The sequence below is a fragment of the Rhincodon typus genome, chromosome 32 (genome assembly GCF_021869965.1).
Source record: "Rhincodon typus isolate 14 chromosome 32, sRhiTyp1.1, whole genome shotgun sequence".
Lineage (NCBI taxonomy): Eukaryota > Metazoa > Chordata > Chondrichthyes > Orectolobiformes > Rhincodontidae > Rhincodon > Rhincodon typus.
In genome coordinates this window covers 30,105,866-30,119,676 of record NC_063363.1, presented here as the reverse complement: position 1 = coordinate 30,119,676, position 13,811 = coordinate 30,105,866, and the positions used below count along the sequence as shown (strand labels likewise).

General features: G+C 45.3%; 1 long non-coding RNA gene across 1 annotated transcript in view; it reads left to right on the top strand.

Annotated features, from left to right (window-relative positions):
- LOC125486723 overlaps positions 1-13,788 on the top strand; it is a 134,322-nt gene extending 120,534 nt beyond the window's left edge. The window contains exon 3 of the long non-coding RNA XR_007265359.1: positions 13,661-13,788. This is a non-coding gene — a long non-coding RNA (uncharacterized LOC125486723). The remainder of the gene's footprint in view (positions 1-13,660) is intronic.
- Positions 13,789-13,811: the final 23 nt, after the last annotated feature.

Sequence of the window (13,811 nt, the reverse complement as noted above, 5' to 3'; positions counted from 1 at the left end):
ACCTGCTGAGCTTTTCCAGCAACTTTGTTTTTTGTTATATTTTCTAAGACCTTCAGCACTTTCTCTTCTGTATGTGAATGGTTTTCAAAACATCAATATTTTTTTCCCTGCGTTCTCTAGCGTCTATTTCTTTCTCCGAAGTAAAAACTGATGCAAAATATTCATTTAATATCTCTCCCTCTCCTGAGATTCAACACAAAGATGACCTCATTGATTTTTAAGAAGCCCTGTAGTCTCTTTAGTTGCCCTCTTACTCTTATTGTACTTGTAGAATCTCTTTGAATTATCCTTTGGATTATCTGCCAATGCTATCTCATCTCCTGTCTTTGCCTTCCTGATGTCCCTCTTAAGAATGCTCCTACACTCTTTATGCTGTTCAAGAGATTCATTTGAACCCAGCTGTTCATATCTAATATATGATACTTTTTTATTCCTGACTAGAGCCTCAACCTTTAATCAAAAGAAGCCTCTAAAAGACTTCTTTTGAAGTATGTCCATTTTTGCAGTCTGCAAATAATTTGTCTGCCAAAACAAAAACTGTAGGGTGTGTTTAAAAACTGGAATGGGCCGCAAAGGAAGGATAGCTAACAGTGCCACTGTTGCATTTAAGCAATAATCCTATAACCAGCTAAGGTAGTGGCCATAAAAGGTACTGCACCTCCAAACAATGTGACACCATAATGAAAACTGAAAGTAGTGGAGTAACTCAGCAGGTCTGGCAACCCCTGTAAAGAGGAACAGTGTTTTGAATCTGGTATGACTTTTTAATACTCAGTGATTAAATCAACTTGTATTTCAGAGGGTTTTTCAAGACTTCAGTCTATGTGCCATCAGCTATACTATTTGAAAGGTGATCTGATAATGTCTTTAGTGTAAGACTAAAAATAGTTTAATCTTTATGTCTGAAATGCAGAGATCATCTTAAATCCAGGGCGATGTTCTTTGTATCTAGATTTTAATAAACCAGCATGAGGAATTCAGTGGTGGGGTCATCCATAGCTGTAAAATGGTTTTTGTTCTTATTTTCAGATTTAACAAGCTATAATTAGGTCACTAACGAGGAATGATTAAGAATGAAATTATTCACGAGATAATTCATTCAGTTTGGAGTCCCAGGGAGATTCTATTTTCCCTCTCACTTCTAACAAAGACAAGCCATAAGATGCAACATTCTTTTGCAAGCTAACATGACCTTGATCTAAAACAGTTATCTCTATTGGAATCATTAATCAGTTTCACCCTATTGTTGCATAACGGAACATGAGCGAGTTCGTTCTTCTACTTTCCTTTCGAAGATAACAGGCAAATTTGCAGCTGTATCCTGCGTTGAAAGCAAATGGTCACATTTAGTTTTGTTTGCTTTTTTATATCAGAACCTGGTTATGTAGCGCTCAAACACCTCACGAGTCAGGATAGGAACAGCTTCTCTAAATGAAAACACATGTGTCAATTGTATTTGGAGAAACATCGATCACATTTGACAGTGAATCAGTCCCAGAGTATGTGACAGTCAGTCAAGCAAGGATGAAAACATGAGTGAAGAAGAAGTGTTGTAATGGGATTATTAAACTCTTTATATTATTGTCAATTTTCAGTAAATGTTGCACAAAGTAAGAGTTCTTAATTAAATCATTGCATTTATGTAGCATTTTCGTTACCACTAGGTATCCCCAAGTCCCTTGCAGCCACTTTTGGAGCAGCCAGTTTTCACACAGTCATTTCCCACAAACAGCAATGCGATCATGACTAGATTATCTGCTTTTGTCGTTTTTGACTGAGGGATAAATGTTGGCCAAGTCACAAGACATAACTTGCCTGTGTTTCGAAAAGTGTGAAGGAATCTTTGGGATTCCTTAATTGGAGTCAGTTGGATCTTAAAATATTAACTCAGATTCAGTCTCCACAGATACAGCCAGGTTTGCTGAGTTTCTCCAGCACTCTCTGTGTTTGTTTCAAATTTTAAGTTTCTTTGTTTCCCCTTCCTGACAGAAGGAAATTAAAACTTGACAATTGCTCATTTACAATTAATCCATTGAATGCTCGAGAAGTGAATTTTCAGTTTTTTTCTTTAAACATGTAGTAATGGTTTTCATATCCATAACAGTGATGGCGACACAGTATCACTTGGAGTTTTTCTTTGATATAAAGTGGCTCCAAAGAGTTTATAGAGAAATCTTTGCTGGATAGGGGCAAGGAAGTGATGCAGTCATGTTAAAAGTCTTCAACTATCACAATGTGGTAACAAACTAGTTAGGTTGTGCCTCTAAAAGGTTCAAATTTAACCCATTCAGGAATATCTATCATCACCCAAGATGGAATATGTGAGAGAAAGAGTTATGGGAGTTAATTCAAACACTAATTGCAAGCATGCTGTATTTGCAGCACAGTCACCTAGTATTGAAATCATTTGTTTCTGAGATTGAAAGTGATGACACCAGTTGCCATTCAGGCATCTGAGAAAGGAAAATTTGCATGAAATATTAAATTAAATAAACAGCATATATAGAAAAGTATGTCGCCCGAAATGCACTGCCTGGGAGGAACATGGATGAGGCGGGAAACCTCAATAACCTTTTAAAAGGTACATGGATGGGCACTTGAAATATCATAACATTCAAGGCTATGAGCCAACTGCTGGAAAGTGGGATTAGTATAGATAGGTTGGAGCAGACTAGATGGGCTTAAGGGCCTCTTCTGTGCTGTATGGCTCTATGACTCTAAAATGTTGGGGCAAGTGGAGCTTTCAATACCCAGATAAGGATTTATGTGTTCAGTGAAGGAGTCGGGAAATGGAGCCACAGTATAGCTCAGCTATGACCTAATTAAATGGCAGAGCAGACTCAAGGGGGCTGAGTAGCCTCCTCTTTTGTGTAATCATCCATGTTCTTCAGTTAACACGCAATGTTCTTTGATGTCAAATATTTTCTTGCATGGTTATTCGTCTTAAAAGTACCATGAGCCTTGGGAACTCCTGTCCCAGGGCTGGGTGGGAATGTAAGGAGATAGTACAGCAGCACTATGAGCAAACATCCTTGGAAAACTCATCAATGAAACATTGAATAAGATTAAAACAGGACCATCACTTGGAAAATTTCTAGAGGCTTGAAATGACAAAGACATTTCAGCCTTGTTGACCGTGCAAAGACTGCCTAACAATCATGTGTGGATTGTGCCAAAACTGGGAGAGCTATCCCATAGATTAATTAAGTAACAGCCTGTCACGGAAATATCTACCAATAAATTCACTGCAGCCAATATCCCAGGCTCCTCCATCACAATTCCTGCAAGGCATTTTCACCAGACGTGGGGTGGAGATTAATCATCGTAGAATCATAGAACCTCTAGAGTTCAGAAGCAGGCCATTCAGCCCATCATGTCCACTCAGACCCATGCCACTACTCTATCCCTGCATTTCCCATGGCTAATCCACCTGGCCTGTACATCCCTGGACACTATAGGACAATTTAGCATGGCCGATCCACTAAACCTGCACATCTTTGGACTGTGGGAGGAAACTGGAGCACCTGGAGGAAACCCATGCAGACGCAGGGAGAATGTGCAAACTCCACACAGACAGCCATCCGAGGGTAGAATTGAAATGCATTCCTGGTGCTGTGAGGCAGCAGTGCTAACCACTGAGACACTGCCGCCCTGAGTTGATATGGTGATCCTGGGCTTACTCTACACAGACTCAATCCCATGAAGTCTCTTGGCAGCAGGTCAAATATGGGCCAGGAAATCAACTGATGATCAACTACTGCTTTCCCTTGTCTGATGAGTCAGTGTGAACTGGGAAGAAGCACTGATCCTATATACAATACACACAATGTACTACAGTTGGGGCCTTCAGTGTCCATCACCAGAAGCGGTTCTTTAGCATTAGAGTTAATCAAGTCCTGAGGACATTTCTGTCATAGTGGGACTACAGCAAATGGTGAGGGAAACAACAAGAGGGAAAAACCTGACTGACCTTGTTTTTACCAAACTATCTGCTGTAGGTGCATCTGTTTGGACAGTTAGCACTGATCACCGTACCATCTTTGCAGAGAATAAGTCCTACCTTCGCACACCATCATGTTGTGTAACACTAGAACAGTGCTATTTGGGATAACTGTCAAACCATTTTAATAGCTCAAAATGGGGCAGCCACAAGGCATTAAGGGTCTTCAGAAGCTGCAGTATTGTATTTAACCAAAATCTGTGTTCTCAAGCCAGCATATCTCTTTAATATTTCAATGTCATCATGGCAAGGGATCAAAGATGGTTCAACAAAGAGTGCAGGAGGAGATGCCAGCAGCTGCTGGATTCAGTCATGAGTGATGGTAAATAACTAGATAAATAACAAGCGACTTAATGAAAATCCTGTTCCCAATTATGGTTGAGCCTGGCACCTCAGTGCAAAGGATAAGACTAAAGGGTCTGCGATGTACCTTTGTCTGCTTCTAAAGTCTCCAGCATACCAGTCTACAGCCAGTTCAGTTCACACCCTACAATGTCAAAAAAACAGCTGGCAGTACTGAATACAGCAAAAGCTGTGGGCCTTGACAGCATGCTGGCAATTCTACTGAGGATTTGTGCTCCAGAACTTACCACGTTCTTAGCCAAGACATTCCAGGATCGTTAGATCGTTAACGTGCTGGCATCAACTCAGCAAAGTAGAACATTGTCCAGGTATTACCTGTCCCTGACAAAAAAATCGATCCAGCCAATTACTAGCCTTCAAGTCAACTCTCAATCATAAGTAACATGACAGAAGGAAGCATCAGTTACTCACTAGTAATTGGCTCACTGATGTTGAGATTGTTTTCATTTGTGGGATTTATTGCCAGCAGGAAGTTGAGAGTTAACCACGTTGCTGTGGATCTGGAGTCACCTGTAGGCCAGACCAGGTAAGGATGACAGATATTCCTTACAAAAGGACATTAGTGAACCAAAGATAGCAGGAACTGCAGACACCTACGCTCGGTTTGCAACAAACAACTGCACCTCCCAGTTGCGAACCATTTCAACTCCCCCTCCCATTCCTCAGACGACATGTCCATCCTGGGCCTCCTCCAGTGCCACAACGATGCCACCCGAAGGTTGCAGGAACAGCAACTCATATTCCGCTTGGGAACCCTGCAGCCCAATGGTATCAATGTGGATTTCACAAGCTTCAAAATCTCCCCTCCCCCTACCGCATCCCAAAACCAGCCCAGCTTGTCCCCGCCTCCCTAACCTGTTCTTCCTCCCACCTATCCCCTCCTCCCACCTCAAGCCGCACACCCATCTCCTACCTACTAACCTCATCCCGCCCCCTTGACCTGTCCGTCCTCCCTGGACTGACCTATCTCCTCCCTAACTCCCCACCTACACTCACCTTTTCTGGCTCCATCCCCGCCTCTTCGACCTGTCTGTTTCCTCTCCACCTATCTTCTCCTCAATCCATCTTCTATCCGCCTCCCCCTCTCTCCCTATTTATTTCAGAACCCCCTTCCCCTCCCCCATTTCTGAAGAAGGGTCTAGGCCCGAAATGTCAGCCTTTCTGCTCCTATGATGCTGCTTGGCCTGCTGTGTTCATCTAGCTCTGCACATTAGTGAACCAATGTGGGTTTTTACAACAATATTGCTGGAAAAAGTCAGCAGGTCTGGCAGCATCTGTGGAGAGAGAAGGAGAGCTAACGTTTCAATTCCTGAGACCCTTCGGTTCTGCCACTTGTCAGCCCAAGCTTTGATATTGTTTAGATCTTGTTGCATTTGAACATGGACTGCTTCAGTATTTGAGGAGTTGTGAATGGTGCTGAACATTATGCAATCATCAGTGAATGTCCCCACTCCTCACTTAATGATGGAGGGAAGGTCATTGATGAAGCAGCTGAAGATGGTTGGGCTGAGACACCACCCTGAGGAACTCCTGCAGAGATGTCCTGGAGCTGAGATGACTGACCTCCGACAACCAGAACCATCTTCCTATGTGCTAGGTCTGACTCTAACCAGGAGAGAATTTGCCCCCTGATTCTCTTTGCTCTCAGTTTTGCTAGGGTTCCATGATGCCACACTCAACTAAGTGCAACCTTAACATCATGGGCTGTAACTCTTATCTCACCTCACCTCTGGAGTTCAGTTCTCTTTGGCACTTCCGCCACCTACAATCCGACCCCACAACCAAAGAGATAGTTCCCTCCCTACCCCTATCTGCCTTTCATAGGGACTGCTCACTCCATGACCGCTTTGTCCACTCCACACTCCCCACTAACCCCACCACCCCCGGCACCTTTCCCTGCAACCGCAAAAAGTGCTACACCTCCCCCCTCACCTCCATTCAAGGCACAAAACAAACCTTCCACATCAGACCGGGGTTCACCTGCACATTCATCAACATGGTCTATTGCATCTGCTGCTCCTGATGTGGCCTCCTCTACATCGGTGAAACCAAGCGGAGACTTGGGGACCGTTTTATAGAGCATCTGCGCTCTGTACATGACAAACGAAAACAACTTCCGGTAGCCAGCCATTTTAACTCCCCCTCCCACTCCCTGGGTGACATGTCCATCCCGGGCCTGCTCCAGTGTCACAATGACACCACACACAAACTCAACGAACAACACCTCATATTCTGCCTCAGGAGCCTACAGCCTGATTGCCTAAACATAGAATTCACCAGTTTAAAAATCTCACCACCTCCAGCGTCATCCCATGTCTAATGCTCCCTCTCATCCCCGCCTCTTTGACCTGACACAACCTATCCATCTTCTCTCTCACCTATCCATCCCTCCCATCCCACTGACCAATCTCCACCACTCCCTACCTGCACTCCCTATCACCTTCCCACCTACCTCCCCCAGCCCCACTCCTCCTGTCTCTATTTATTTCCCAGCTCCCTTTCTCCCCCGCATTTCTGAAGAAGGGTCCTGACCCAAAACATCAACTTTCCTGCTCCTCTGATCCTGCTTGCCCTACTGTGTTCCTCCAGCTCCACACTGTGTTACTTTAAGGATTACATGTGTTGTATTTCTGCAGTAGAACATAGAGCTGTACAGCACAGTACAGGCCCTTCGGCCCACTCTGTTGTGCCGAACTTTCACCCTAATCTAAGGTCTATCTAACTTCCACCCCTACCTTAAAATATTATCCATATGCCTATCTAATAGCCGCTTAAATGCCCCTAATGAGGCTGACTTACTACCCTCTCTGGCAATGCATTCCACGCCCCTACCACTCTCTGAGTAAAGATCCTACCTCTGACGTCTCCCCTATATGGTCTCTTGTCTTCAGCGGCAGCAGCGCGAGCCAGAGTGCCGATGGGAAGGTAAGGCGGTTTTTGTTTCTCCCTGTATAAAAACTTACTTCATGCAGCAAGCGGCCCTCTTGTTTTCAGCAGTGGGTGTGTGGACGGAATGTGAGCTAGGAAGAAACAGATAAATTCGGGCATTGGCTAACCCCGAAACACTACATGTGTAGTGTCTCCCACCCGTTCTCCTCCTCTAACCAAAAAAGACTGTGTGGAAGTTCGGTAAGGTGAGGCTTTTTTGAATTCTTCTTCTGGAAATCCAGAGGGAATGGAAGCTAGGGCAGTTACATGCTCCTCTTGCAGGATGTGGGAGGTAAGGGTCACTGCTGGTGTCCCCTCTGACTTCACCTGCGAGAAGTGCACCCAACTCCAGCTCCTCAAAAACCGTGTTAGGGAACTGGAGCTGGAGCTGGATGAACTCCGGATCATTCGGGAGGCTGAGGGGGTGATAGAGAGGAGTTACAGGGAGGTGGTCACACCTCAGGTACAGGAAAAAGGTAGCTGGGTGACTGTCAGGAAGGGGAAAGGGAATAGGCAGACAGTGCAGGGATCCCCTGTGGCCGTTCCCCTCAATAATAATATACTGTTTTGGATACTGTTGGGGGGGACGACCTACCAGGGGAAGGCCATAGCGGACAGGTCTGTGGCACAGAATGGAAGGGGGGAGAATAGGAGAGCAATTGTAGTGGGGGATTCAATAGTAAGAGGCACAGACAGGCGGTTCTGTGGATGCGAACGAGATGAAAGGACGGTATGTTGCCTCCCGGGTGCCAGGGTCCGTGACGTCTCGGATCGTGTCTTCAGGATCCTTAAGGGGGAGGGTGAGAAACCAGCAGTCACAGTCCACATCGGTACCAACCACACAGGTAGAAAAAGGACTGAGAATGTGAAAAACGAGTACAGGGAGTTAGGTTGGAAGCTGAAGTCCAGGACAAACAGGGTAGTTATCTCTGGATTACTACCTGTGCCACATGATAACGAAGTAAGAAATAGGGAGAGAGTGCAGTTAAACACGTGGCTACAGGGCTGGTGTAGGAGGGAGGGCTTCCATTATGTGGATAATTGGAGCACGTTCTGGGGAAGGTGGGACCTGTACAGTAAGGACGGGTTGCACCTGAAACAGAACGGCACAAATATCCCGGGAAGGAGGTTTGCTCGAGCTGTACGAGATGGTTTAAACTAGATTGGCAGGGGGTGGGGAACCGGATTTATGATTCAGAGGATGAGGTATTTGGCCTTCCAACAGACACAACAGGGAGTGAGGTGGTTTATAAAGAAATGCGGTTGATGGAGCGTCATTGCGGACACCGAGATGGTTTGAAGTGTGTATACTTCAATGCTAGAAGTATCAGAAATAAAGCAGATGAACTTAGAGCATGGGTCAGTACTTGGAACTACGATGTTGTGGCCATTACAAAAACTTGGGTAACTCAGGGAGAGGGATGGTTGTTGGAAGTTACGGGATTTAGATGCTTTAAAAGAAATAGGGAGGGTGGAAAAAGAGGTGGGGGAGTGGCATTGCTAGTCGGGGCGAGTATAGCAGCTACTGAAAGGCAGTTCGAGAATGATATGTCTACAGAGTCAGTTTGGGTTGAGGTCAGGAACAAGAAAGGAGCAGTCACTTTGTTGGGGCTTTTTTACAGACCCCCTAATAGTTGCAGAGAAGTGGAGGAGCGGATTGGGAGGCAGATACTGGAAAGGTGCAGAAGTCACAGGGTTGTAGTCATGGGTGACTTCAACTTTCCAAATATTGATTGGAAACATTTTAGTTGTAATAGTTTAGATGGAGCAGATTTTGTCCAGTGCGTTCAGGAAGGATTCCTGACACAGTATGTAGATAGACCAACACGAGAAGAGGCCACTTTTGATTTGGTGCTTGGCAACGAACCGGGCCAAGTGTCAGACCTGTTGGTAGGAGAGCATTTTGGCAGTAGCGATCATAACTCTGTTTCTTTCACGATAGTCATGGATAAGGATAGGTACATACGGCAGGTTAAAGTTTACAATTGGGGGAAGGATAATTACAATTCAGTTAGGCAAGAACTGGGTAACATAAATTGGGGACAGATGCTATCAGGGAAGAGCACCACAGAAATGTGGAGATTGTTTAAGGAATGCATACTGCATGTGCTTGATATGTTTGTCCCTAGCAGGCAGAGAACATGTGGTCAAGTGAGGGAGCCATGGTTCTCGAGAGAGGTCAAACGACTGGTTAAGAGGAAGAAGGAGGCTTATGTAAGGTTTAGGAAAAGAGGAACGGAAAAGGCTCTAGAGGGATACAAGTTAGCCAGGAAGGAGCTGAAGAAAGGGCTTAGGAGAGCTATAAGGGGGCATGAGAAAACCTTGGCGGATAGGATCAAGGAAAACTCCAAGGCTTTTTACACGTATGTGCAGAACAAGAGAATGACCAGAGAAAGGATAGGGCTGATCAAGGATTCTAAAGGGAATTTGTGCACAGAGCCTAAAGAGATAGGAGAGGTTCTTAATGAATACTTATCTTCAGTATTCACAACTGAGAGGGACCTAGTTGGAGAGGAGGACGTTGTGAAACAGGCAGGTAGGCTAAAGGAGGTTGATGTTAGTAAAGAAGATGTGCTAGGAATTCTGAGGAAGTTGAAGATAGATAAGTCCCCCAGGCCTGATGGGATTTATCCAAGGATTCTATGGGAAGCGAGGGACGAGATCGCAGGGCCTTTGGCGATGATCTTTTCGTCCTCACTGTCCATGGGTATAGTGCTGGAAGATTGGAAAGAGGCAAACGTCATTCCCTTGTTCAAAAAAGGGAACAGGGATAACCCCGGAAATTACAGGCCAGTTAGTCTTACGTCAGTGGTGGGCAAATTATTGGAAAGGGCTCTGAGAGACAGGATTTATGATCGCTTGGAAAGGCACAGTTTGATTCGTAATAGTCAGCATGGATTTGTGAGGGGTAGATCATGCCTCACAAACCTTATTGAATTCTTTGAAGAGGTGACCAAACATGTGGATGAAGGTAGAGCAGTGGATGTGGTATACATGGATTTAAGTAAGGCGTTTGATAAGGTTTCCCATGGTAGGCTCATGCAGAAGGTAAGGAGGCATGGGATAGGGTGAAATGTGGCAGATTGGATTCAGAATTGGCTGACCCTTAGAAGACAAAGGGTGGTAGTGGACAGAAAATATTCAACATGGTGCTCAGTTACGAGTGGTGTACCACAAGGATCTGTTCTGGGTCCTCTTCTATTTGTGATTTCTTGTAAATGATTTGGATGAAGGAGTGGAAGGGTGGGTTAGCAAGTTCGCGGATGATACGAAGGTGGGTCACGTTGTGGACAGTGCGGAGGGCTGTTCTAGGTTACAAAGGGACATTGATAGGATGCAGAGAAGTGGCAGATGGAGTTTAACCCTGAAAAGTGTGAAGTGATTCATTTTGGAAGGACAAACTTGAAAGCAGAATATAGGGTTAACAGAAAGATTCTTGGCAGTGTGGAGGAGCAGACAGATCTGGGGGTTCATGTTCACAGTTCCCTGAGAGCTGCCACCCAGGTGGATAGAGTTGTTAAGAAGGCGTATGGTGTGTTAGCTTTCATTAATAGAGGGATTGAGTTCACGAGCCGTGAAGTTATGCTCCAGCTGTACAAAAGCCTGGTTCGGCCACATCTGGAGTATTGTGTCCAGTTCTGGTCACCTCATTACAGGAAAGATGTGCAAGTGTTCGAAAAGGTGCAGAGGAGATTTACCAGGATGTTGCCTGGAATGGAGTGAAGGTCTTACGAGGAAAGGTTGAGAGAGCTAGGGCTTTTCTCTTTAGAATGATGAAGGATGAGAGGTGACTTGATAGAGGTGTACAAAATGATCAGAGGTATAGATAGAGTAGACAGCCAGAGACTTTTTCCTAGGGTGGAGGTAGCTTTTATGAGGGGACATAGTTTTAAAGTGAAAGGAGGTAGATATCGGGGAGACGTCAGAGGTAGGTTCTTTACTCAGAGAGTGGTAGGGGCGTGGAATGCATTGCCGGAGAGGGTAGTGGAGTCGGCCTCATTAGGGGCATTTAAGCGGCTATTAGATAGGCATATGGATGATAGTATAAGGTAGAGGTGGAGGTTAGATAGACCTTAGGTTTAGGGTAAAAGTTCGGCACAACATCGTGGGCCAAAGGGCCTGTACTGTGCTGTACTGTTCTATGTTCTGTGTTCTATATCTACCTCCACTTAGTTTAAAACTATGTCCCCTCATAATAGCTACCTCCACCTGTTTCTTTATTAACAACCTCACTCCCTGTTGTGTCTGTTGGAAGGCTGAATACCTCATCCTCTGAATTATAAATCCGGTTCCCCACCCCCTGCCAATCTAGTTTAAACCATCCCGTACAGCTCTAGCAAACCTCCCTCCCAGGATATTTGTGCCGTTCTGTTTCAGGTGCAACCCATCCTTCCTGTGCAGGTCCCACCTTCCCCAGAATGTGCTCCAATTATCCACATAATGGAAGCCCTCCCTCCTACACCAGCCCTGTAGCCACGTGTTTAACTGTACTCTCTCCCTATTTCTTACCTCGTTATCACGTGGCACAGGTAGTAATCCAGAGATAACTACCCTGTTTGTCCTGGACTTCAGCTTCCAACCTAACTCCCTGTACTCGTTTTTCACATTCTCTGTCCTTTTTCTACCTATGTCATTGGTACCGATGTGTACCATGACTGCTAGTTGCTCACCCTCCCCCTTAAGGATCTTGAAGACACGATCCAAGACACCATGGACCCTGGCACCCGGGAGGCAACATACCATCCGTTTTTCTCGTTGGCATCTACAGAACCGCCTGTCTGTGCCTCTAACTATTGAATCCCCCACTACAACTGCTCTCCTATTCTCCCCGCTTCCCTTCTGAGCCACAGAGTCAGACCCTGTACCAGAGTCCCACTCCCTGTGGCTTACCCCTGGTAGGTCGTCCCCCCCAACAGAATCCAAAACAGTATACTTATTGTTGAGGGGAAGGACCACAGGGGATCCCTGCACTGACTGTTTCCTTCCCTTCTCTTTCCTTACGGTCATCCAACTGCCTTCGTTCTTAGGGGTAACTATGGCCCTGTAGCTCGGTCCTATCACCACCTCAGCCTCCCGAATGATCCTGTGTTCATCCAGCTCCAGCTCCAGTTCCCTAACGTGGTTTTTAAGGAGCTGGAGCTGGGTGCATTTCCCACAGGGGTAGCCAGCAGGGTCACTGCTGTTGACTCTAACCTCCCACATCCTGCAGGAGGAACATTGCACTGCCCTGACTCCCATCCCCTCTAAATTTAAACTTCCCCGAAAGATTTGTAAAAATTAGAGAAACCCTTGCGCGCTCTCCCGACTCCCGCTGCTGAACAAATGGAGGATTCGAACCCGGGTCAACCCAGTGTTGTGACTCTGCCTAGCTGTTAGCCTGTTACAGTTTTGCACAGAAATCGGTTTGTTTGCTGTAATGTCTGCTTTATAATTTACAATGTGTTTTACTGTTTGAAATAAACAATCCCTGATGAGCACATGAACAAGAGAGCAGCCGTAGGTTCTTTGGCTCCCTGAGTTTGCTCCGCCATTGAATAAAATCATGGCTAATCTGATTGTAACATTAAATCCACTTTCTTGCTTTCCCAGAATGTGGTCAGTTGACCCATGACCTCCAAGTTTTTCACAGAAATATTGACATTTTTTCATGAGCATGGATAAGATTGTAACATGGATGAGGGGGAGGCGATGGCCTAGTGGTACTATCATTGGACTGTTAATCCAGAGACCCAGATAATGTTCTGGGGATCCAGGTTTGAATCCTGCCATGGCAGATGGGGGAATTTGAATTCAACAAATATCTGGAATTCAGAATCTAATGATGACCATGAATCCATTGCCAATTGTTGGAAAAACTAAAACTAATGTCCTTTAGGGAAGGAAACTGCCGTCGTTACCTGGTCTGGCCTACATGTGACTCCAGACCCACAGCAATGTGGTTGACTCTTAACTGTCCTCTGGGCAGTTAGGGATGGGCAATAAATGCTGCCTAGCCAGCGACGCCCTTATCCTGTAATGAATAAAGAAAAAAAACCTCAGAATATGGAAGCCAAATTTAAACCTTACCCATCCCTTCAATTTGCATATTACAGGGCTGGGCACACAGTATACATACAGCTAGGCCTTGGACAATCAACTTACTGTAAAAACCAGACATGCCTGGAACTGCCTGGCTATGTGCTAACAGCCATGTTGTCTCAGAATGAATTGAGAACAAAAACAGAACTGAGGGAGGGTCAACAGTCCTGAAACGTTAACTCTGACTTTTTTTTTCTTCACAGATACTGCCAGACCTGCTGAGCTTTTCCAGCAACTTCTGTTTTTGTTCCTGATTTACAGCATTCACAATTCTTTTGGTTTTTGTTTCAGAATGCTTCTTTAGGAGAATGTTATGCAGACATGGTGACACCCAGTTCAGTCGCAGCCCAGAAGCCTAGCGTAACAAGAACAGCACTTGACAGCTCAAGGTTCAAAATCATGTTATGTGACCTCCAAATATGGGAACTAGTCACCTGATTGG